The following is a 22,638-nucleotide window of genomic DNA, read 5'->3' on the forward strand; positions in this document are numbered from 1 at the left end:
TCCTAGTATCCCTAAAGTTATGTCTAATGTACTCCAAATGTTCTTCTCCAAATACTCTTTTAGACATGCAGCTAATACAAACTACCTTATTTATACCACCTTGTCACACCATTGGGAACATGTGAGAAAAAGCAATCTTAAGATGCAACTTGTTAGTGCATAAGGAACTTTAGTCAGATAAATCTATATTCATCTTATTAAGGGGTGAAGAGAGGAGGGGATAAAAAAAACAAATCTGTGATTACTCCCATGCCAGGTCAAGACTTGTTGGGAAATAAAAATAAGATCTTCTCTGAAATACAGAGGTGTGAAAAATAGAAACAGAAGACTGTATATACATGAAAAAATAAGCTGGATTCATGAAAGCCTTTCTTTTTTAAACAAAAATACAGTATTCATATTACACAAACACACAGTTCTAAAAATACAAGCTCCATTTTTATGTGGTTCTTCATTAGCCTAACTAAAAGAAGACAATAGTTCATATATAGTTAGATAATTTTGATATATAAGCATAAACTATTCAGTGCTAAAATATTCACATAAAGAAAATATTCAATTCAGTATTAAATACTATAATTTTATTATAGTACTATTTATAACACATCTATAAATTTAACTTTTTTAAAAAATATATTTTATTGATTTTGTACAGAGAAGGGAGAGAGATAGTAAGAAACATCGATGAGAGAGAGTCATCGATCAGCAGCCTCTTGCACACCCCCAACTGGGGATATGCCTGCAACCAAGGTACATGCCCTTGACCAGAATCGAACCCGGGACCTTTCAGTCCCCAAGCCGACACTCTATCCATTGAGCCAAACAGGTTTCGGCTATAAATTTAACTTATTTCAATATTAAGTAGCTTCAAAAAACAATACCAGAATTATATCAGAACTATTCAAAACAGATATTTAATATGCAATTTAGAATCCCCTAGGAAATGAATACATACCCTAATTAACGTTAACATGGAGAATGAGAAGTCATTACAAACAATATAGAAAGGGTTAAAAACAGACAGAAATATCATTCACTCAGAGAGCCAGATGTTTCCTGGAAAGCAGAGTATTATTATAACTACACTTTCTTCTCAGAAAAGGAGAAAATAGGAGTGGTGTGAGCAATTTTTAAGGAATTCATAACAAATGATCTTCTGAATCAAACAGGAGAGAAGCAGAGAAAAGTTCTGCCCAGCCACCGTGGAATCCAATAGGGATGAGTAATTGCTCCTGTACACCCGCTGGCTGGTATTACACTATGCAAATACTTAAAGGTTACCTTGCCTCTGTGATAGGGAGCCCCTTTCAATGGTATTCCCCTGTTCTGCTCAGGCCCCTGGGAGAGGAATGTACTCACCGTTCTGATTTAATACCTGCAGGATAATATTTTTCTACAGACACTCTGTGGCACTCGGGAGTCTTTGAAAGTAACCCCATTTAAGCAAATGTCTACTGGTGACAGATATGCCTTCCTATGCTTTTAAAAATCATATTCAGAAAGTTCTTCCTTCAAAGATATTGATGTGAATAATCACTTGTTGGCGACACTGGCAATGACAACCTATTTCCATCATTCATAAGTTTGATAGTGTAAATGAGGAGGAGAAATAAATATTCCTTTGAAAAAATGTGAATATTATATTGGCCATATTGGCAACATAAAACCAACATATAACAACACGATTAAATGTGCTGACATTTCATTAAAAGCTCTGTGGACATTTGTATATGGCTATTAAGCAGGGACATCAGGAAATGACTACTTTCCCCCCACAAAAAAAGCATAAGGTAATTCCAGCAAACATGTTGAAGTGAGCAGTATATCATGTGAATTAGTAAAAATGACAAAAAAAATTTCAGCATTTGTAATAATGTCTAAAAATACTTATAATTCCACATGGGAAAAAAAAACACCTCTGGATCATTTAATAATTTTTTGAAAGCACATGGTAGTTGTGTTAAGTGTGTGCACAGTTTGAACCTATGAAAGCACATTTAGTGCACTTTAGATCACTGCTGACGCTGTGGGCAGTATATCATCAAACTACAGCTGCAGCCATTCTAAGGTCAAAGCTATTGCTTTTGGATTTGAAACATTGTGTACATGATTTATGGATTAATTTTATGGAGAATATGTAAGCTATATGTCCCCCAAGAAGCGTTTCATGGCATTATAACAATAAAGCATTACAGGTGTGGGACGCCCTCCATCTAGGCTTACTGAAGCCCTTTCCTGACATTAGTTCACTTTGTAATACCCCTCAGAGGCAAGAGACATGCCTGCACCACCTTTATTTTTTTGGGACACTGAAAGCACTGGGGATTTTCACATCTCCTTAGGTTTAAAATACTACTGACCACCCACACATTTATTTCTTTGTTTTACCTGGCATGAGCCCTTAGTCTTGTGTGAGCACCTGGGGACAGGCTGGTGTGAAAAAACAGGAGCTCCCTCCCCATCCTCCCTGTTGGAATTTAATGTGAAATGTATGAAATGCTTCCAATTACCGTATTTTCCGGCGTATAAGACAACCCTCTAATTTTACAGTTAAAACATAGGTTTAGGCCTATATTCGCTATATAAGACTACCCCCCACTTCCGAGGCAACACCAGTTCTTTTTTCAATAGACCGTCTCTCTGACTCTGGCCAATCCGAGCAGGCTTTTTATGCATGCAAATTATACATGTTCTGTACCCGAAGCTACACTGTGTTCTAGTAAAAAGCCTGATTGGATTGGCCAGAGTCAGAGAGGCGGTCTAATAAAAAAAGAACTGGTGTTGCCTCGGAAGTGGGGATAGTCCTATACAGTGAATATGGGCCTAAACCTATGTTTTAACTGTAAAAAATTAGGGGGTCGTCTTATACGCCGGAAAATACGGTATGGGAAATAAAACATGTAACATTTATCTGTAACCTCACCCTAGCAATCTGGAAACACACCGCTCTACAATAGTTTCTAGCCACCAAAAGCTATGCTTCCAAGCTGTGAAAACGCATCCCTCACAGGAGTGCTCCTCGTTCCATAAAATTTACTGGGAATGACTGACATATTTACAATAGACACTGGTCAGCTGGCTTCCAATCAAGTGAGCCAAAGGAACATTTGAAAGGAGAAAGGTATAGTTAAATGGCTGTGAGAAGTGGGTACCTCAACAACAAAGATAACACAGAAAGCCTAATGACAAGAAAAGAGGTACCTAGACCATAAAAGACAAACAGTAGAGCTATACTAGTCTAAGTACAGCTAGTATATATATAACTAGTATATACTAGTCTGGGACCAGTTAGCATCAGGAGCTGAGAGTCTGAAGCTCATGGTTTCTTGATGATGATGTAATAGGGTGTTTATAAAAAATAGCCCCATTTTCAACTCTCCCTGTGTCTACACCCTTTGCAATGGAACTTTTCAGCAATTCCATCACCCTGTGGAGTTTACTTTTTTTAGTCCCTGAAACTGGGCTAACATCACCATTTTGTTTGCCGAAGGAGTGCAGTGGGAGTGACTGTGCCAGGTCTCAAGAGGCCCTGTGTGCTCCTGCGGCCTGCACACTCCTGCTAGGCCCCGTGAAAAGCATAGGCCAGTCTGCTGAAGGCTGAGACACCACCCAGAGCAGAATGGAACCACAGCAGCTGTAACTACCTTACATCACCCAACTTGCAACAGGCCCTCTAGCTGTCTGGAAATGCAAGAGCCATTCCAGCCCAGACCAGCTCATCCAGCCCAGGTCAGTAAAATCCGACAGATGACCTGTCACGTAGATATGGATACATATACAGTAATAAAGCTATTTTGGTTTAGGCCACTGAATTTTAAAGTGTTTCTTACCAAGTAGTAAGAATCTAATTTAACTACATTTTAGTAAATACCATATTTTTCGGACCATAAGACACACTTTTTTCCCCCCAGAAGTGGGGGGGGGGGGGGGGGAAGTCCCCGCGTCTTATGGTCCAAATATAGCCTACACATATACTTAAAAAAAAAAGTTTTTTACTTGCCTGGCTCTGTGTGGTCTCTGTGTGCTTGCCCGGCTCTAAAATGGTTCTAAATGCTGCTGTTTACTTTACAGGGTTGATTACATGTGTTTATGACTGTGATGTTGGGTTTTAATGCACATAAAATATTTAGGACACTATCTTTTCAGAATCTTTTTTTCTTCATTTCCCTTCTCTAAAAACTGGTGCATCTTATGGTCCGGAGTGTCTTATGGTCTGAAAAATATGGTACTAGCTATTCCATAATATAAACTTGAATCATTAGCAAAATTTAAAAATTCTGCCCTGTAACCTACATTACATAAAGCATAGACACATAAACATGTTTTAGAGGTATTTCTATCTAAAGTGTCCATTAAAAAGTACATAGAGGAGATATTATTCCAAACAAAAGCCATTCAGGGAAAAGAAGAGGTAGTCATACTTAAATCATATAAAACAGATTTCAAGACAAAAGGTAACAAGATACAAAGATGGACATTTTATAATTATAAAGAGATAAATTCATCAAGAAGACATTGACAATTTATTAATATATATGCTTTCAACTTGAGATCAACATAATATATAAAGCAATTACTTATAGACCTAAAGGGAGAAACTGGCAAAAAATACAATTATAATAGGGAACTTGAATACCCCACTTACAGCAATGGATAAATCATGCTGATAGGAAGTCAATATAGAAATATCAGCCTTAAGTTACACATTAGACAAAATGGACTTAATTGACATGATATAACGACAAAATACATGTTCTTCACAGGTGCATATGGTACATTATGTCAAGGATAGATCATATTTTGGGACGCAAAAGTAGTCCCAAAATATAAGAAGATTGAAATCATACCAAGAATTTATTTCTGATCACAATGCTGTGAAACTGGAAACCGATTATAAGAAGAAGGCTGGATAAATGATAGATATATGAAGATCAAACAACATGCCAATAAACAACTATTGGGTCAAAGAATAAATAAAATAAGAGATCAAAAAAGACAAATAGAAAATGAAAATATGACATACCAAAATTTTAGAGATGCATCAAAAGTGATACTAAAAGGGAAGGTTTTAGCAAAACAGACACCTGCCTCAACAAACAAGAAAAACCTCTAATAAATGATCTATTATAAAACTACAATTGCTTTAAACTATAAAGCACTGGGAAAAGTATAACAGACAAAACCAAAGTCAGTAGAAGGTAGAAAATTATAAAAATCACAATGAAAATAAGTAAAATAGACAATAGACAATAGAAAAATATAATGAAACAAAGAGCTGATTCTTTGAAAAGATAAACAAAATTGATAAACATCTACCTAGATTCAATAAGGAAAAAATAGAGATGACTCAAATAAAATCAGAAATGAAAAAGAAGTTACAACAGACATCCCAGAAACACAAAGCATTTTACAAGAACATTATGAAAGGATATACACCACCTAGAAGGTGGACAACCTGGAAGAAATTAATAATTCTTAGACACATAAATCTTCCTAGTCTGAATCATGAAGAACTGGAAGACAGCAAAAATTTTAAAGAGTATTACAAATTTCCCCCAAAAAAAACACAAAAGTCTGTGAAACTTCATTGCTAAATTCTACCAATCATTCAAAAGGATGTAATAATTATCCTCTCAACCTCTTCCAAAAAATATTAAATAAAGAACAAATGCTTTCTAATTCATTTTACAAGGTCAGCATTTCCCTGAATTAAAAGCAAGACAAGGAAAACACATACAAAAAATTATAAGCCAATATCTATGATGAATATAGATGCAAAACTCCTAAAAAATACTAGCAAATAAAATATAACAATATATTTAAAAGGTCATATACCATGAGTGGAATTGATTCCAGAGATGAAGGATGGTACAACATCCACAAACCAATCAGCATGAACACCACATCAACAAAATAAAGATAAGAATTGTATGATATCTCAACAGATTCAGAAAAAGCATATGACAAGATACAACATCCATTTTTGATAAAAATACTCAATAAAATGGGTGTGGAAGGAAAGTACTTGGATATAATAAAAGCCACATATGACAAACCCCCAGGTGACATTATTCTCAAATGGTGAAAACCTGGAAGTTTTTTCTCTAATATCCAGAACAAGACAAGAATACCCATCCTCTCTGTCACTGTTACTCAACAGAGTACTGGAAGTCTTAGCCAGAACAATTAGGCAAGAAAAATAAAAATAAAAGCCACCCATATTGGGAAGGAAGAAATAAAACTGTTACTATTTGCAATTGGTGTGATTCTTTCTATATGGAGAAAACCCTACAGACTCCACCAAAAATAATAAATGAATGCAGCAAAATTACAGGAAATAAAATAGATATACAAATTTGCCAGGTTTCTATATACTAACAATAAACTATCAAAAAGAGAAATAAAGAAAACAGTCTTATTTATAATCACAGCAAAAATAACAAAATACCTGGGGACAAACTTAAAGTAGGTGAAGGATTTATACGCTGAAAATGACAAGATATTCTTTAAAAAATTGAAGAACACACAAAGAAACGGAAAGATACTTTGTGTCCATGGGTTGAAGGAATTAACATAGTTAGAATGTCCATATTATCTAAACATCTACAGATTCAACATAATCCCTATCAAAATCCCAATGGCATTCTTCACAGAAATAGAATAAAAAATCCTCAAATCTGTTTGAAACCACAAAAGACCCCAAGAAGGCAAAGCAATCCTAAGAAAAAGAATAACAAAAATATATAAAGAAATATCCAAACCTCTGAAAACACACAGTTTGGCTTATTCCCAAGGGTGCCATATAATTTAATTCTGCTAGACATGAAAATCAGAATTATAAAAATGACAAATTGGATGGTATATTACATGAATTTTATCTATTCGATGGCCCCCATAGGAATTTAAACTATAAATCCAATTTTGGAAAATTTACGTCTCAAGCAATTTTCAGATGGAGAAAATTTTGTGCCAAGTTGTGTGAAAATCTAATTTTACTAAGTGAACTAATACATTCTAAGGTAGTCAAGAAGAGAAGTGAAAATTGGTGAGCATTGGCAAGCAACTGCTGGAGATGCCTTTTCCTTGGGGGGAGAGGGAGGGGGAAGACCTGTGATAGACACCGAATATTATGAGGTAAGTCACCAGCTGGAATCCACTCATTCCCTCAAAGAATAAAATTTTTTTTAAGTATTTCTGGGGAGCTACATGTGCCTGGTTCAGTGTCAGAATAAAATTTTTTTTTTTTAAGTATTCCTGGGGAGCTACATGTGCCTGGTTCAGTGTCAGAGATGACTCTGACAGGGCTTCTGTCCTTGAGGACATGTAATCTGTTTAATGAGACCAGCAAATCTAAGTCAGGGATTGAAGTGCCAACAAAAGATCCGAGATTAAATATCAACACAGGATGCAAGATAGTTTTATAACCTCAAACCTTAACATATCAGGTTACAGGAAACCAAACATTGTCACTAGTAGTCAGATGTGAAAAGGGAATCTGGAAGGCTGGCTAACTTTAATGGCTCTGAATGGTAGGAGCTATTAACTTATTGTTTAGTTGAAACATTGGTAGTTGAAGCAACTTTAACCTGTTAATAATATGTAAATTCTTGCTGATTTTCTATGTTGGAATTTCCTGCCTAAAGGATGTGGGTGTATCTCAGAACCTCAATAAAAGGCATGGCAAAAGGTTAGAGCAGTGGATAGTCCTCTCCCTAAAGGTGGACTCCCACCTGGCCCCCATATTCCCAAATTATCTCTTTTCCAGTCTTTTTTCATTTGGGTGCTGCCTTTTCCAGAAACCGGACTCTGAACAGGAATCCTGAACCACATGGGGACTTGATAAGGGATCAGGTGCTTCTGGAATGCTGTGTAAGGTGTCTGAGACCCTTTCCAAGCTCATGAAAAAGCATGCAATGGTTGGTCAGTGATGTAACTTATGGGTTAGAGCAGTGTTTTTCAACCTTTTTTGGGCAAAGGCACACTTGTTTCATGAAAAAAATCACGAGGCACACCACCATTAGAAAATGTTAAAAAAAATTTAACTCTGTGCCTATATTGACTATATATAAAGTAATTCTCTTGAATAGGAATCAAATAAACACAAAGAAAGTATTTTATAATTATTTTATTATGAAATATTAAGTAAACAAAATAGTGAAAAATTATAAAATTCTTGTCGTGTCTGCACCTACGGCACACCAGGCAACATCTCGCGGCACACTAGTGTGCCGCGGAACAGTGGTTGAAAAACGCTGGGTTAGAGAATGAGATGTGATGGCATGGGTAACTTTAAAACAAGTATGTTTATTAAATAAATATATTTTATTCCCCTTTGTGACCACATTAAATGAGATTCTACCATGAGCTAGGTATTGTGCTAATCCCTAGGTATATGCTGGTAAACAAAATTTACCTACCACTGCCCACCTGGAGATTAGAGAGTAGTTTAATCTTTGTCATTCTGCCTCTGAGACATAACAAAATACAAGGACTCCAGTAAAATTAGAAGACTACCAACTACTTTCAATAGAGAATGGATACAGGCATGTCAATATTTTTTGCAACTTTAAATTTCACTCTAGTTTGTTATGGTATGTAGATAGTAAGGGTATCAATAGCTATAATAATAAAAGCATAATATGCTAATTAGACCAGACATCCTTCTGAATGAAGCAGGGGCTGCTAGGGAAGCCTGGGTCCCGGGTGCCAGAGGGAAGTGGTGCTGGCAGCCGGGGGAAGGAAGGCCTACTCTTGCTCAAATTTTGTGCATCGGGCCTCTCGCTAAAAATAAATATACTAATGACAACAATTAGAACACAGTGATTATCAAGCACTTACTTTGTGCCAAGTGCTTAAAATATATTATCATTAAATCTTCACAGCACACCAATCATACCCCTTTGGGAAGCTGGGACCTAGCAAGGTTAAAGTATCAGTTCAAGGTCACACACTCCTGAATTGTACAGTTCCATCTACACCCACAACTTTCTGACTCATAGCCTAGGCTGAACAAAGAGGCCATGCTCTTTTGACTAATATCTGAAAATATTCTAGATAAATTTAATCCAATATTTCATGTCACTACTGATGAAGAGCCTCAAAGCTATGCTCTATGGAACACTTATCCCATGAGCAGCTCTACATAAACAGGATATCTTGGCTAAATAATTTTGGGAATCACAACTTAGTGATATACCCCCTCTCTTATAGTTTAGCAATGCATATAGGCCTATTAAAGTCTCCAAGAAATTCCAGAATAAAACATTTCAATACTGACCAACATTTCTAAGAACTCTTAGTTCACATAATACAGGGACACTTAACAAAACACTGATTCTAATGAGGACAATCTACAGAGATTATAAATACCAGAAGATTCTACTTTTGCCATCAGGGTAGCCAAGGAAAAACAATCCGCCCTCTATTTTTTCTCTGTGGGCTATCTTCAGGAGATATAGACTTCGCCATATTATGACAACTATGCTTACATACCTTTGAACATCATTTAAATAGAATATTAAGTCCCAGTAAATTTTAAAATGTTAAAAATGGAAATAACCTAAATGTATAACAATGAAATAATGTTTGTATTTATCCATGAGAAGAGATATATTCTAGCCATTAAAACAATGCTTATAAAGAAACTAAAACAGGTTTCCATTATTCTGTGACAAAACAGAAAAATAAGTTATTAAATGAAATTTACACAGGAATAGAAATGAAATAAATTTCAATTAAATAAGATTTACACAGGAATAGAAATGAAATAAACTGAAATATTAACTGATTTTCTTTGGTTGATGGGATATAGAAAATGTATATATACGTCTGTATATTTTCTATATAAGTTAATATAAAACAAAACATCAATTCTATAAGAGCCAAAGTTTTATTGACCAGACTAGCTCCTATCTATTTTCCAGGTATGACCTTACATAGGATTTTCTCTGGGACAATCTGGGACCTCATAACTCTAGTAGATGCCCTTCTTTTTTAAAAATATTTTTTATTGATTTCACAGCGGGAGAGATAGAAACTTCAATGATGAGAATCATTGATCAGCTGCCTCCTGCACACTCCCTACTTGAGATCAAGCCAGCCATTTGGGCATATGCCCTGACCAAGAATTGAACCTTGACCTCCTGGTTCCTAGAACAATGCTCAACCACTGAGCCACACCAGCCAGGCTAGTAGATGCCCTTCTTGAGAGTGTCCATTGGATGCTGTATTATTTCCTATTGTGGCACTTATCACTGGCATTCCATTTTCCCATTCCCTTGTTTATATACCTCCTACTAACACCCCTTTCTTTCTAGCTAATGACTGTAACCTCAGTGCCTACTAGAGTGATAGGAATAGGATAGGCATTAAATAAAAAGTTTATTGAATAACTGGAAGTTTAGGTGTTTTCTCATTTCCTGAGTGTGCTGCATAAAGTGTGGCAAAGATAATGTAATATCATTCTGAAACAACAATGAAATCCGCCTACCCTTAAATGATATGTTTTATTAGGGCAACTGATTTTTTTTGAAAACTTGTCAATAAATTAAGTTTCATATGAAATGTTACTTCTTCTATATCCAGAGAATGGACAACAGAGACCCTTCCATTAGTTATATGATTTTATCAGCATAATTAAAAAGTATTATAAGGTTACATATGCCCCTATTTGAGGCCCTCAATTTCCTTTGCTTCATATCCTATCTAATATAAGAGAAACATGCAAATTGACCATACCTCAGCTATGCCCTCAAGCCATGCCCACAAGGCACACCCACAAACCAATCAGTAGTGACTATGCAAATTAACCCAACCAAGATAGCAGGTTAATTTGCATATACAGATATAGAGCAGCTGGGTGATGCAGGACATCTGCTATGAGAGGGAGGACAGCGGGCAGAGGGAGCTACAGGAAAGGTTCTCTGGCCAGAACAAAGACTGAAGGCTCTGGCCAGAACGAAGGCCTGGGTCCCGGGTGCCAGAGGAAAACCGGTGCTGGCAGTCAGGGAAAGGAAGGCCTACTCTTGCACAAATCTTCATGCAATGGTCCTCTATTCAATAAATAATAACACAAGAATAAATTCTGTGTTTCGAGTACTCACAACTGTAAGCCTAGTTTTGCTGCACTCCATATTGTGAGGTCTGTTTGTTACCCTGTTTCCCCAAAAATAAGACAGTGTCTTATATTAATTTTTTCTCCCAAAGTTGTGCTAGGTCTTATTTTCAGGGGATATCTTATCTTTCCATGCACTAGGTCTTATTTTCGAGGATGTCTTATTTTCGGGGAAACACGGTATCTATCCCTGACAATACAGAACATAGTTCCATGATTTGGGTTCTGCTATGAAAATAAGCTGAATATGTGGCCAAGCAGTGAGTGGCCAGAACAGATATCACAGGCTAGAAACATGGAGACCTGCATTATGCAGCTAAACATATCTGAAAAAGCTCTACTCTACAATACCTAGGTAGGCTGAGGAAGTCCCTGCCTAGCGTATTGCTCTACTTTTTGGGTATTAGTTTGTGTCAGGTTATATTATAGTTACTGCTTTTTCCAACATATTATTAAAAACTAATAAGCTCAGGAGAACATTGACTGCTTAGCAAACAGAAAACTAAGGGACTTGTTTAAATGAAGAGACAAATGATAAATTACCATAAATATCAGGAGATGAGAATAAAAAATGAGGACAAGTACTTATTGAAATTGTAATTTAAACATATAGACTCAGTTGGAAACAAAAATAAGATTATATGTGTTGCTTTCCAACACATACATACTGTTTCAGGTGATACCATAGGCCTGGGGGTGAGAGTTCTGGGTTTCAGGAAGCAAAAATATAGCCTATCAAAGTTGTTTCTTTTAACATTGTTTTATTGTAATGTTGCTGAGATGCTGCAAGAACTTCCCTCTAGTTTATATCAATGAGGCTGGGGTAAAATTGCTTTCATAACATGTTGTGTTATTTCAATTCCTGGAACCTATTAGCAACATTAACTGAGGACATAGAGTACAGGAGAATACTGTGGACACACAGCATTGATTGGAAGCAAATAGATCAAAATGCTAATAAGTTTTGAGAGTACTTTATTGCCAAAGAAACCATGAGCCTGGCCTTTAATAAGCCTTGCCCTCTCAAATCCTTTGGTCTCCAAAGTTACATGAGCAGGAAGCAAGTTGCAAAAACAAAAACAATTGCACAGCCTATAAGGAAGACATATTCCCAAACCTCACTGCTGATGTGGCCGTAGAGGAAAGAAAATGAAATAGAAAGAGCCTCTTAGAAAGCAAAGGAAAAAAAAAACACAAAGAGTAAGAAATATGGGAGTTCCCCACAAGCAATCTAGATTCTTACTAGGAAAATTCCTTCACTGGAAAAACAGATTCACAGTCCCTGTCTCAAACATTCCATCACTGGTTTGGACTATTGATGTGATGTGTTTCCCAATTTCATATTCAAATTCTCATTCAAACTCCCCCCCCCCCTTTTTTTTTTTTTTGGATGGGAATGCATAATTTGTCCTTAATGTACCATTTTATTTAGGGGTAGGTGAATGACAACTCATATTTCAATTCAGTCAACAGAACATGGACCTGATGAAAATAACTGGGAATTACTTACAGATTCTGGAACTTGAGGTGAGCACAGTATCTGAAATGGCACCTCGGGCTGTCTCAATTGGTGAGGAAATGAGTGTCTAAAGGAGCAGCTGTGGCAGAATGTCTAATTTCCAACAAAATCTGTTTCTCTCCTTCCACTGAATATTATTATTGATGATTAGCATCTTGACAACGATGAACTCTATTGCCCATTACCTCCAATTTCTTGCAGGTAGGTAAGGCCATGTGACTAGTTATCACCAAAAGAATTTAAACATAAGTAATAAGTGCCAATTGTGGTCCAAAGATTTTAAGAAATGAGCATGCTTCACACACACTCATTTTCCCCTTTTGTTGACATCAGCCTCTATTGACTAGAACATTATACCAGAAATATAAAAAATAGCAGAGCCACAAGGTGAAAGGCATCTGGGACTCTGAATCCACACATGGAGGAGAGAAGTCTACAAACAGAACACCTACCTTTGACTATTTCATGAACAATAAATAAATTTCTGTAGTGGTAAGACCATGATACGATTTGGGGATCCATTTACTATCCCCACTTACCCTAAATAATACGAATTCACACGTGAGATTACAAATAGGGAAGTTGTAGGAAGAAAACAAAGCAGGGTGATGGATTCCTGTGTGTCGATGCTTTGGGGTGACTAATTGGGATAGAAATCAGGTCTCTCTCGAGAAGTTAAATTGTAGTTGGAAAGAGTGGAGTTTGAAAAAAATCTGTGGGATAAGCATTTGAGACAAAAATTAAAACTCTTAAATTATAAACCAATTTTATGCTTTTATGATAGAGCATAATGGCCTGTGTGGAAGAAGAACCGAAAGAAAAAGGAGAGAGGCAGAGTTGCTGGTTCGCGAGTCTTACTGGCTTGGTGAAAAGACTAGATGGATTTTAAGTTTAACAGGAAACTCCTGAGAAGTTTTAAGCAGGTCGTATTTATAGTTGCATAGAGAATGACCGAAGTAGGCAACATGGAAAAATGAGATCAGGCAGTAGGCTACTGCAGACTCTAAGCATGGGATGATGGTGGCTGGGTGGGTAGTGATGTTGGTACTGAGAGGTGGACAGATTGGACTCTGTATTGGAACTAGAGCTAAAAGGACTCATCTATGAATGCTATGGATGAAGAAGGAAGAAAAATCCACAATACTTACATGTTTGGCCTCAAAACCTTAGTGGAGGGTGGTATAATTTATTGAAAGGTAGAAAATTTGGGGAATATTAAGTTGGCTATGTGTGGGAGGACTAAAGAGAGAAAGAGGGAGAGGGGGAGAACTTTTAGCAGAATACCTAACCAGGTTATATCGTAATATATTAAATACCAACTTTCAATACATTTGTACTAACACATGTTTCTTGCTTTCAGGTTACCTCTATTATGAGAGAGGAGTGCTTAATTTTGGAGATTTTAGAGAGACATATAAATATATCACATACCCCTTATCCTAAATTTAAAACTTTCTAAGAGAGAAATATAAGAATCAACTGCAAAGAGATGTAAATCACTTTTATAGATGATGATGCTTATTAAAGAATATAAATATACTGATGGTAAATCAAGGAATTGTACACTTGAAATCTATATAATTGTATTAATCAATGCTAGACTGACAAATTTAATTTTTAAAATAATATAAATTTAGACCCTCAAATTTATAAAATAATATAAATTTAGTAGATTTGCATATACTGAATCCTGAATAGACACTTCTCCAAAGAGGACATACAGATGGCCAACAGACATATGAAAAAAATGTCACTAGTCACCAAAGAGAAGCAGAATGGCTATTATCAATAAGTCAACAAACAACAGTTCAAGGATGTGGAGAAAAGGGAACCCTAATGTACTGTAATGTACTGGTGAGCATGCAGACTGGTGCAGCCACTGTGAAAAATTAAAAATGGACTGTTTATGACTCAGTGAAGCCACTTCTGGGAATATATCCTAAGAATCCCCGAACACCAATTCAAAAGAATATACGCACCCCAATATTCCTAACAGTGTCATTTATAATAGCCAACAACTGGAAATAGCCCAAGTAGATGAGTGGATAAAAAAGCTATGGGACATTTACACAATGGACTACATGGCTGTAAAAGAAGGAAATCTTACATTTTATGACAGCATGGATAGACCTGGAGATTATTATGCTAAGTGAAATAAGTCAGTCAAAGAAAAACACTGTACCATGTGATCTCACTTATATGTGGAACATAATGAACAAAATAAACTGATGAACAAAATAGAACCAAAGGCATGGGTACATGGAACAGACTAACAGCTGTCAGAGGGTGGAGGTGGAGGCTGGATGAAAGAAGGTGAAGGGATTAGCCAAAGAGCATATATGTATAGTCCATGGACATAGACAATAATGTGGTGATGGCCAGAAGAAGGGGGATGTGCACAAAGTAGGGGAGGATGAGGGTATCTGTAATAGTGTCAACCAGTAAAATAAAGTTTAAAAAAAAAGGAAAGCAAATGCTAAGTCCTCCCTCCTCCTATCACAGGCAGCTCTAAACAGAAGCATGCCCACACTGTAGCGAGGTCTTCAAAGGCCAAAGGGAGAGCATAGGCCAGTTTATGATTGCTAAGAAGTGGGCCTACGAGGGCTTGGGACACATGCCTAGATCTCTCTCCCACATCCCATTCAGCTCAGTCCGCCCAAGTCTCCTGAAGAGAGTGAGGCAATGAGTCAGGAGTCCAGGAACTTTACCTCAAATAGAAATATAAAGAACAGGAGAAGGAGTTTGTCTCCTGAAACAAATGACTAAGTGAATGTCAGAGGCATCTGGCAGCATCTCTGCAGGACACTGTGAGGACAAATGAGGGGCTTTTCAGTGGACGGATGCCATTTCAAAGATGAGTGGACATATTGTCAGTGGCCTTCACCTTTGCACTTTCAAACCCAGCTCTAAGAAGCCAGGAACAGAGTGAAGCAAAATTGAAGTTCTACCGTATTTCAGATAGTAAAAGAAGAGGGAAAAAATAGAAGAAGAAAAAATGTCTTGTCCATTAGTTGGATTTAAAGTGGAATTCAGTTTTCCTAATTTCCAATCTCACATTGTATGGGTGGCTCATGCCCAGAGGGAAAACTTGTCACATTTCCTGCTGCTGCAAACCACCAGCTCGCGATCCATCACTGGCATCCCGTCTGCTGGTTCCCGATGATTTACCGACAGAACTGATGGCTCCATCTGAGCACGCCGGTCCCGGGGCCTGACATCTTAATCTGTTTTGACTAACCATCTTTCCTGAGGGATTAAATACTAAAACTACTTCAAAAGAGTCCACACGAAGAAAGGAAATGTGTGGCACAAAATGCTGTTCTTTGCCACCAGGTTAGCTCAAAGCTCCTGATTTCCCTTTAATTTTAGGTTTAATCCATGGATTTAAAAAGCATCACTCTCAGGTCCTTTTATCCATGCTTCCAGGGCTCTGCCCTGCACAGGAACTATATTTCCCAGATTCCCTTCCTGCTGTGGGTTCACCCACTGAAAGGCCCTGGCACAGATCTGATGGGATGAAGGCAAGGGAAACCCTGGCAGCCACTGCACTCCTTCTAGTGTCTGGATTACCTAAAGCCACTCCCTCCATAGCACCAGCTCCTGCCTGGCAGCCCCCCCAACCCTCACAACCTCATGGCACTGGCTCTCACCAGATGACTCTGAGAACACCCTCCTCCCCTCCACTGTCCCTCCAAATCTGGGGGTGGGAGCATTTTGCAGTGGTTGCTCATTTCTGAGAGGTTCACTATCCCCTGTTTAATTTCTCTGCTCCATTACCCTGTTAAATTCCTTCTATTGCTAGAACATATCTGACAGAGTCAAGCTGAATGGACTTTTCTGCTATTTGTATGCTTAAATTAAATTCATTATGCCAGGAATAGGCAAATAGCCCTTGGGCTCACTGCCTGTTACTGTAAATAAAGTTTTATTGGAACACAGACATGTTCAATCATTTAAGTATTAGCTATAATTGGTTTTGTGCTACAACAGCAGAGTTGTACAGTTGCAAACTCAAAAAGGGAACCTTTATGGCCCACAAACGCTAAAATATTTACTAGCTGTCCTTTCATAGAATATGTTTGCTGATTCCTGCAATGAATAAAAAGGCCCTGTTCTAGAGGCTCAGCTGAGGCTGTGATCACTACAGTCTAGACCAGCTTGTCTAACAGAAGCAGAGTGACCACCAGATCATTTCAAATTTTCTAGTAGCCACATTTGAAAAAAGAACAGGTCAAAATTAATTTTTAAAATAAATTTTATACACACCAATGTATCCTATAATCATTTTAATATGTTACTGATATTTTTTTTTAAAGTTGAAATATTTTACATTTTTAGTACTAAGTCTTCAAAATCCAGGGTGTACTTTATACCCAAGCACATTATATTTTGGATACTAACTCTTCATTACAAATACTTGATTTTTATGCATATTTCATAACATTTGCAGTTGAAAATGTACAGTCACTTTACATACCTAATGAACAATCACACTAAAACCCTAATCCTCCTAACCGTAACTCTAGGAGGAGGAGGTGGCAAATGTACAGTCACATTATACACTGCATACCTAAATTCCTACATACCTAGTAGGAAAAGACAAAAAAAAAAAATAGGAACAATACTAAATGCTGGCAAGGACTCAGAGAAATGGGTTCACTCATGTTCTGGTAGAAATACAAGGTGCCACAGCCACTCTGCAAACAATTTGCCAGTTTCTTATAAAACTTTATACATGTAGCCAAAACCAGTTTGGCTAGTGGATAGAGCATCAGCCTGCAGACTGAAAGGTCCCAAGTTTGATTCCGGTCAAGGGCATGTACCTTGATTGCGGTACATTCTCTCTCATCGATGTTTCTAACTCTCTATCCTAGGGGTGTCGAACTCAATCAGAGAAGGGGCCAAAATCTAAAATCCAGCCTAAATCGCGGGCCGAATGGTTTACTGAACAGTCATAAACTGTCATTGTGATGGAAACGCAGCGGAGTGCAGTGATGACAGCGCGGTGCGGGCCACATTGCAAGGCCTGGCGGGACGGATTTGGCCCACAGGCCTTGTGTTTGACACATGTGCTCTATCCCTTACTCTTCCTTTCTGTAAAATATCAATAAAATATATTTTTTAAAATAAAAAAATAAAAATAAACATGTAATTACCATAGGACTTTCACTCTTGGGCATTTATCCCAGTTAAATAAAAACTTATGTTGACACAAATTTGTACACAAATGTTTATTGTAGCTTTACTCATAATAGCCCCAAAGTGGAAAAACTACGTATGTCCTTGAACTGATCAATGGTTACAAAAACTGGAACATTCATACAATAGAACATGACAAACTCAAAGGCAGGTAACATGGACCAAACAAATGAGGCATGCAGCCTGCAGGCTGCGAGTTTGACATGCTTGTCATAGAATATTACTTTAAAAATAGAAATATAAAGAAAAAACCCTACCTTGTTGGTATGGTTCATTTGGTTGGGTCCCATACATGGAGAAGTTGCTGCTTCTATTCCCTGTCAAAGCACATGCCTGGGTTGTTGTGGGCTCAATCCCCAGTAGGGGCAAACAGGAGGCAGCCAATTGTTGTTTCTCTCTCTCTCTCTCTCTCTCTCTCTCTCTCTCTCTCTCTCTCTCTCTCTCTCTTATTCTCTCTCTCTCTCTCATCAATAAAAACATATTTTAAAAAACCTGCAGCTGAAACTGGTTTGGCTCAGTGGATAGAGCATCTGACTGCGGACTGAAAGGTCTCAGGTTTGATTCTGGTCGGGGGCATGTACATTGGTTGCGGGCACATCCCTGGTAGGGGGTGTGCAGGAGGCAGCTGGTCGATGTTTCTCTCTCATTGATGTTTCTAGCTCTCTATCCCTCTTCCTTCCTCTCTGTGGAAAATCAATAAATTAAAAAACAAACAAACAAAAAAAAAACCTGCAACCTTAATTAAGTGAAGGAACCCAGAATTAAAAAGATGCTTATTATATGATTCCATCTATATAGCATTCTTGGAATGACAAAATTATAGAAATAAAGAACAGATTAGTGACTGCCAGGGTCAGAGGTGAGGGATGTGAGTGATGTGGGTGTGACTATGAATATATAAAAAGACACCATGAGGGACTTTTGTGGTGATGAAAATGTTCTAAATCTGTCATTGTCAGTATTCCAGTTGTGATCTTATGCTATCATTTTATAAAATGTTATCATTGAAGAAACTGGATAAAGGATACATAAGATTTCTGTCTGATTTCTTACAACTGCATTTAAATTTGTAAAAGGAAATTTTAATAAAAGTAGATGCATATAACTAAAGTTTTTCCAATAACTGAATGTTTTCTAATAAATAACTGAACAAAATGCTTTTAATTTTTAAAAAATAATCAAACTTTGAAAAATTAAAAAAAATTAATCCTTAGTAGCCCTGGCCACAGTTCAAGCATTCAATAGCCACTTGCAGAGAGGCTGACCCTCTTTCGGGGCTAGAATGGCTAAACCACAGCCATATTTGAGCCATTAGACAGGAAAATGGCCACCCAACACTCCCAGGAAGCATACTTCATGCAGAGAAACACACGTTTTCAGTCTAAAACTCTGCAATTCTGAAAAAGGCAGTAAAACCTTCATGGTATTAAAAATTAACCAATTGTGACAAACTGCTTATAGAGATGCACTGTGCTTTAGACAGTTCGTCAGCCAGCTAACAAGATGTTGTCTCCCAGATAAGATATACACTTCCTCCTTAAACTCCCTTATTTAAAAAGAATGAATAAAATAAATAAGAGGATGTTGTTTTAGATTACAGCTTTCCCCACCGACCCTATATCTTCATGAACAATGGCATTTAGTATGATGAGTGGTAATGGCGATATTCACAATAGAGAAGCTATTGCTCTACACAGAAGGCTCCTCTCTGACGAGCTGACAAATGAAGCCGGAAGATGTAATGAAATTGTGGCTCCTCCAGGCACTGGTTGCCTGCCATACAGAAGGGCCATGGAGGAGGTGGGAGCTGTTAAATGAGCACTGGAGAGAAGCGTGCAGGGTTTGACAGTTGTGCTCTCCATGGAGACTGTTGTGATTAGGTTCTCCATAAAATAGCAGTTAGGGGTGGTTGTGGTGGCTGGCACAGCTTAACGTTCAGTGCTTCTTACAAGTGGTTCCCCTGGGTGGGGACTTGTGCAAAGTGGATCTTTTTGAATGGACAGCCATTGGATCACCTTGGGAGAAACTCAGCAGGAACAATTTTCTGGAGGGATTGCTGCGGTTTAGCAGTTCTGGAAAGAAGTCAAAGCCAGCCGCTCAGTCTAGCACTCAAGGCCCTCCACCATCTGAAGCCTTGTGGCAGCTGGTTTCATGTTCTCCCTCCTTCGCTCACGCTGGTCTACCTGCTTCCTTAAAAAAAAAATGCCTGGTCAAGTTATATCTTTGCCTGCAGTGACACTTGTCTCATGTCCTTTAACTAGGGTCTTAGTCCTCCTTTAAGGTCCAGGTAAAACCTCATCTCCTGGGAATCCAACCCAGCCATACATGATCTTGACTTCTGTAGGATTCCCAGAGCTAGTAATAACATCTGCCTTTCACTGGGCAACTGTATGCTCCCAGTTGTCTGCCTGGCATGTTCCTGTTCCCCAACTTAATCCTCACAAACCTATTGGACATAAAGTACTGCCTCCATTTCACAGACAACTGAAGACGGGTGCTATTAAGTTTCTAGTCTAAGCTCATATAGTGGGTACCAATCAGAACCACAATATATTTTTTTCTGTCTCTAAGACCTGTGCTGTTTTCCTTGTACTATCCTACTAACTCAGGACACAGTCATTTAATTAGATCACATTTATGGAGCATCTGAGAGATGCTGGGCACTGAGCTAAACTCTAAGGACACAACATTAATTAAAAGCATTTACAACACAAGCATATAAGTGCCTCTGGTGATACATGGACAAAGAATTATAAGTTATTACAGAAATATGGCACTTACAGTGGGTTTGCATGATGTATGAACTTTTACCAGGTGGAAAGGGCCCGGTCAAAAGCATGGCATGGAGTGGGAGAGTGCAAGGGAAATAGTGGGGACAGAGGAAATGCATGTGCAAAGGCAAATCACTGTAAGTCCACAGTGATAAAAATAGTTCAGGAGCATGCTAGAAATCTAGCTCAGGACAATGTTAAGGGTGTGCTTTGTCACAAGTAGGAGTTGGATTTTTAAGCAGATGATCAGGTCATGCAGAGATGAGCACCTCTTTTATTTATTCACCAAATATATACTAAGGACCAAGCATTGTTTTACAATTGGAGACAACTAGTAAATAAGAGTTGAATGGTGGAGAGAATCAAATAGCCCAATAATTTCGGGGGGGGGGGTGGAGAGGGGGACACAGTAACTCCTGGACAGAGGTATGTGTAAGGTAATATGGAGCACAGAGGATGGTGCACTGGTTAGAATGGCAAGAGGTGGCAAATGTCAGAAACAGTGCCCTGAGAAGTCGCACTGGGTGTGTGTGTGGGGGGTGGGGGGTGGCTGGAGGAGGATGAACTGGAGAATATTAGAAGGGGAATAAAATGAGAGAATTGAAACTGCAATGAAAACATACTTGAGACTTATTACCTCATAGAAATGATCAAAATATTCATTAACTTACCAGAATGGGCAAGAAACAAGGAAGAAGAGAAGGAAGGATAGGGTTGTGACTAAAACCATTAGCCCATAGTGTTTATGGGATGGAAGGTTTTCAGAACAGAAAAATCAGCGTTTTTGCAGAGAAAACAGGTCTGCATTCAGTTTTGTTCACAATATGATGATTCACAGAGGATTTAATAGAAAGACAATAATGGAAATGAGACAACAGAATCCCAGGTAATAGCATAATTTTGATATTTTTTATCAAAGCTACTATACTATTACTTGCCAAAAAATGGTAAATAATACTTGCCAAATGTGGTAAATATTTATCAACAGAGTACATGTGAGCTTACTAACAAAATAAATCCCATTGTGTTTGCTTTTTGCTCCAAAGGTGTCTTCCATAATGCAAAGTGAATATCCTGCAGATTTGGCACAATTATTTATAAAACTCACAATGAAGTTCCCAAGAAGCTATATTTGTTTGACGATAGCATCACTCTGAGACCATCAATGTATGCTTGGGAATCTTTGTGTTTTCCCCAGTTTTTCAATATTTTTAGTATAGCTATGCAAACTTATAGAGTGTAAGTTTGTTTCCAGTACTTCTATTGTGCTCATATGAGGTGTTTTATATGCTATCATTTTGAAACCTTATTACTTACCAATAAATCATTGCTTTAAAATCTTTAAAATGTTCTTAGGTCTATATGGGAACATAAAAAGAAGTAAGTATATTTTGTTACCTCCTTTTACAACATTTTCCAAATTTTTAAAAATGTTTTCTAAAGTTTAAAATTTTCTTTGTTTAAATTAGTAGTTTTAATTTAATATTTAATCTAATCTAAAATAAAATTTACTTATAATGCATTTTCATTATATTAAGGATAAATTTTTGGGTTTTATTTTTAATATTTTTTTCTTTTTATTGAATTTATTAGGTTAACATTGTTTAACAAGTAATACAGGTCTCAGGTGCACAATCCTACAATATATCATCTGTGCATGGTATTGTGTGTTCACCACCCAAGTCTCCTCCCATCACCATTTATCCCTCTTGTTCTCTCCTCCACCTCTCCCTTTACCCCTGGCAGTCACCGTACTACTGTCTATTCACCATGAGTGTTTTCCCTCTTTTTAAAAAATTGTTTGCTCAATCCCTCCATGTGCCCCCAATTCCTAAGCCCTCCCTGACAAGAGCTGTCAGCCTGCTCTCTCTTTCTATATAAGTTTGTCTCTGTTTTGCTTGTTAGTTCATTTTGTTATATGAGTGATACCATATGGTACTTGAAATAGTTGGTTTTTAAAAGAGAGAGAATTGAAGAATTGCTTTCTCAGTTCACGGCAGCATCAATCTATGTCTAAAGATGCTGAAAAAAGATTA

General features: G+C 37.5%; 1 protein-coding gene across 1 annotated transcript in view; it reads right to left on the bottom strand.

Moving 5' to 3' along the window:
• The window catches only part of THSD7B (thrombospondin type 1 domain containing 7B), a 696,543-nt gene that overhangs the window by 557,410 nt on the left and 116,495 nt on the right, over positions 1-22,638 (bottom strand). The window lies entirely within an intron of this gene.

This window comes from Pipistrellus kuhlii, unplaced genomic scaffold (genome assembly GCF_014108245.1).
Source record: "Pipistrellus kuhlii isolate mPipKuh1 unplaced genomic scaffold, mPipKuh1.p scaffold_m20_p_7, whole genome shotgun sequence".
Taxonomy (NCBI): Eukaryota; Metazoa; Chordata; class Mammalia; order Chiroptera; family Vespertilionidae; genus Pipistrellus; species Pipistrellus kuhlii.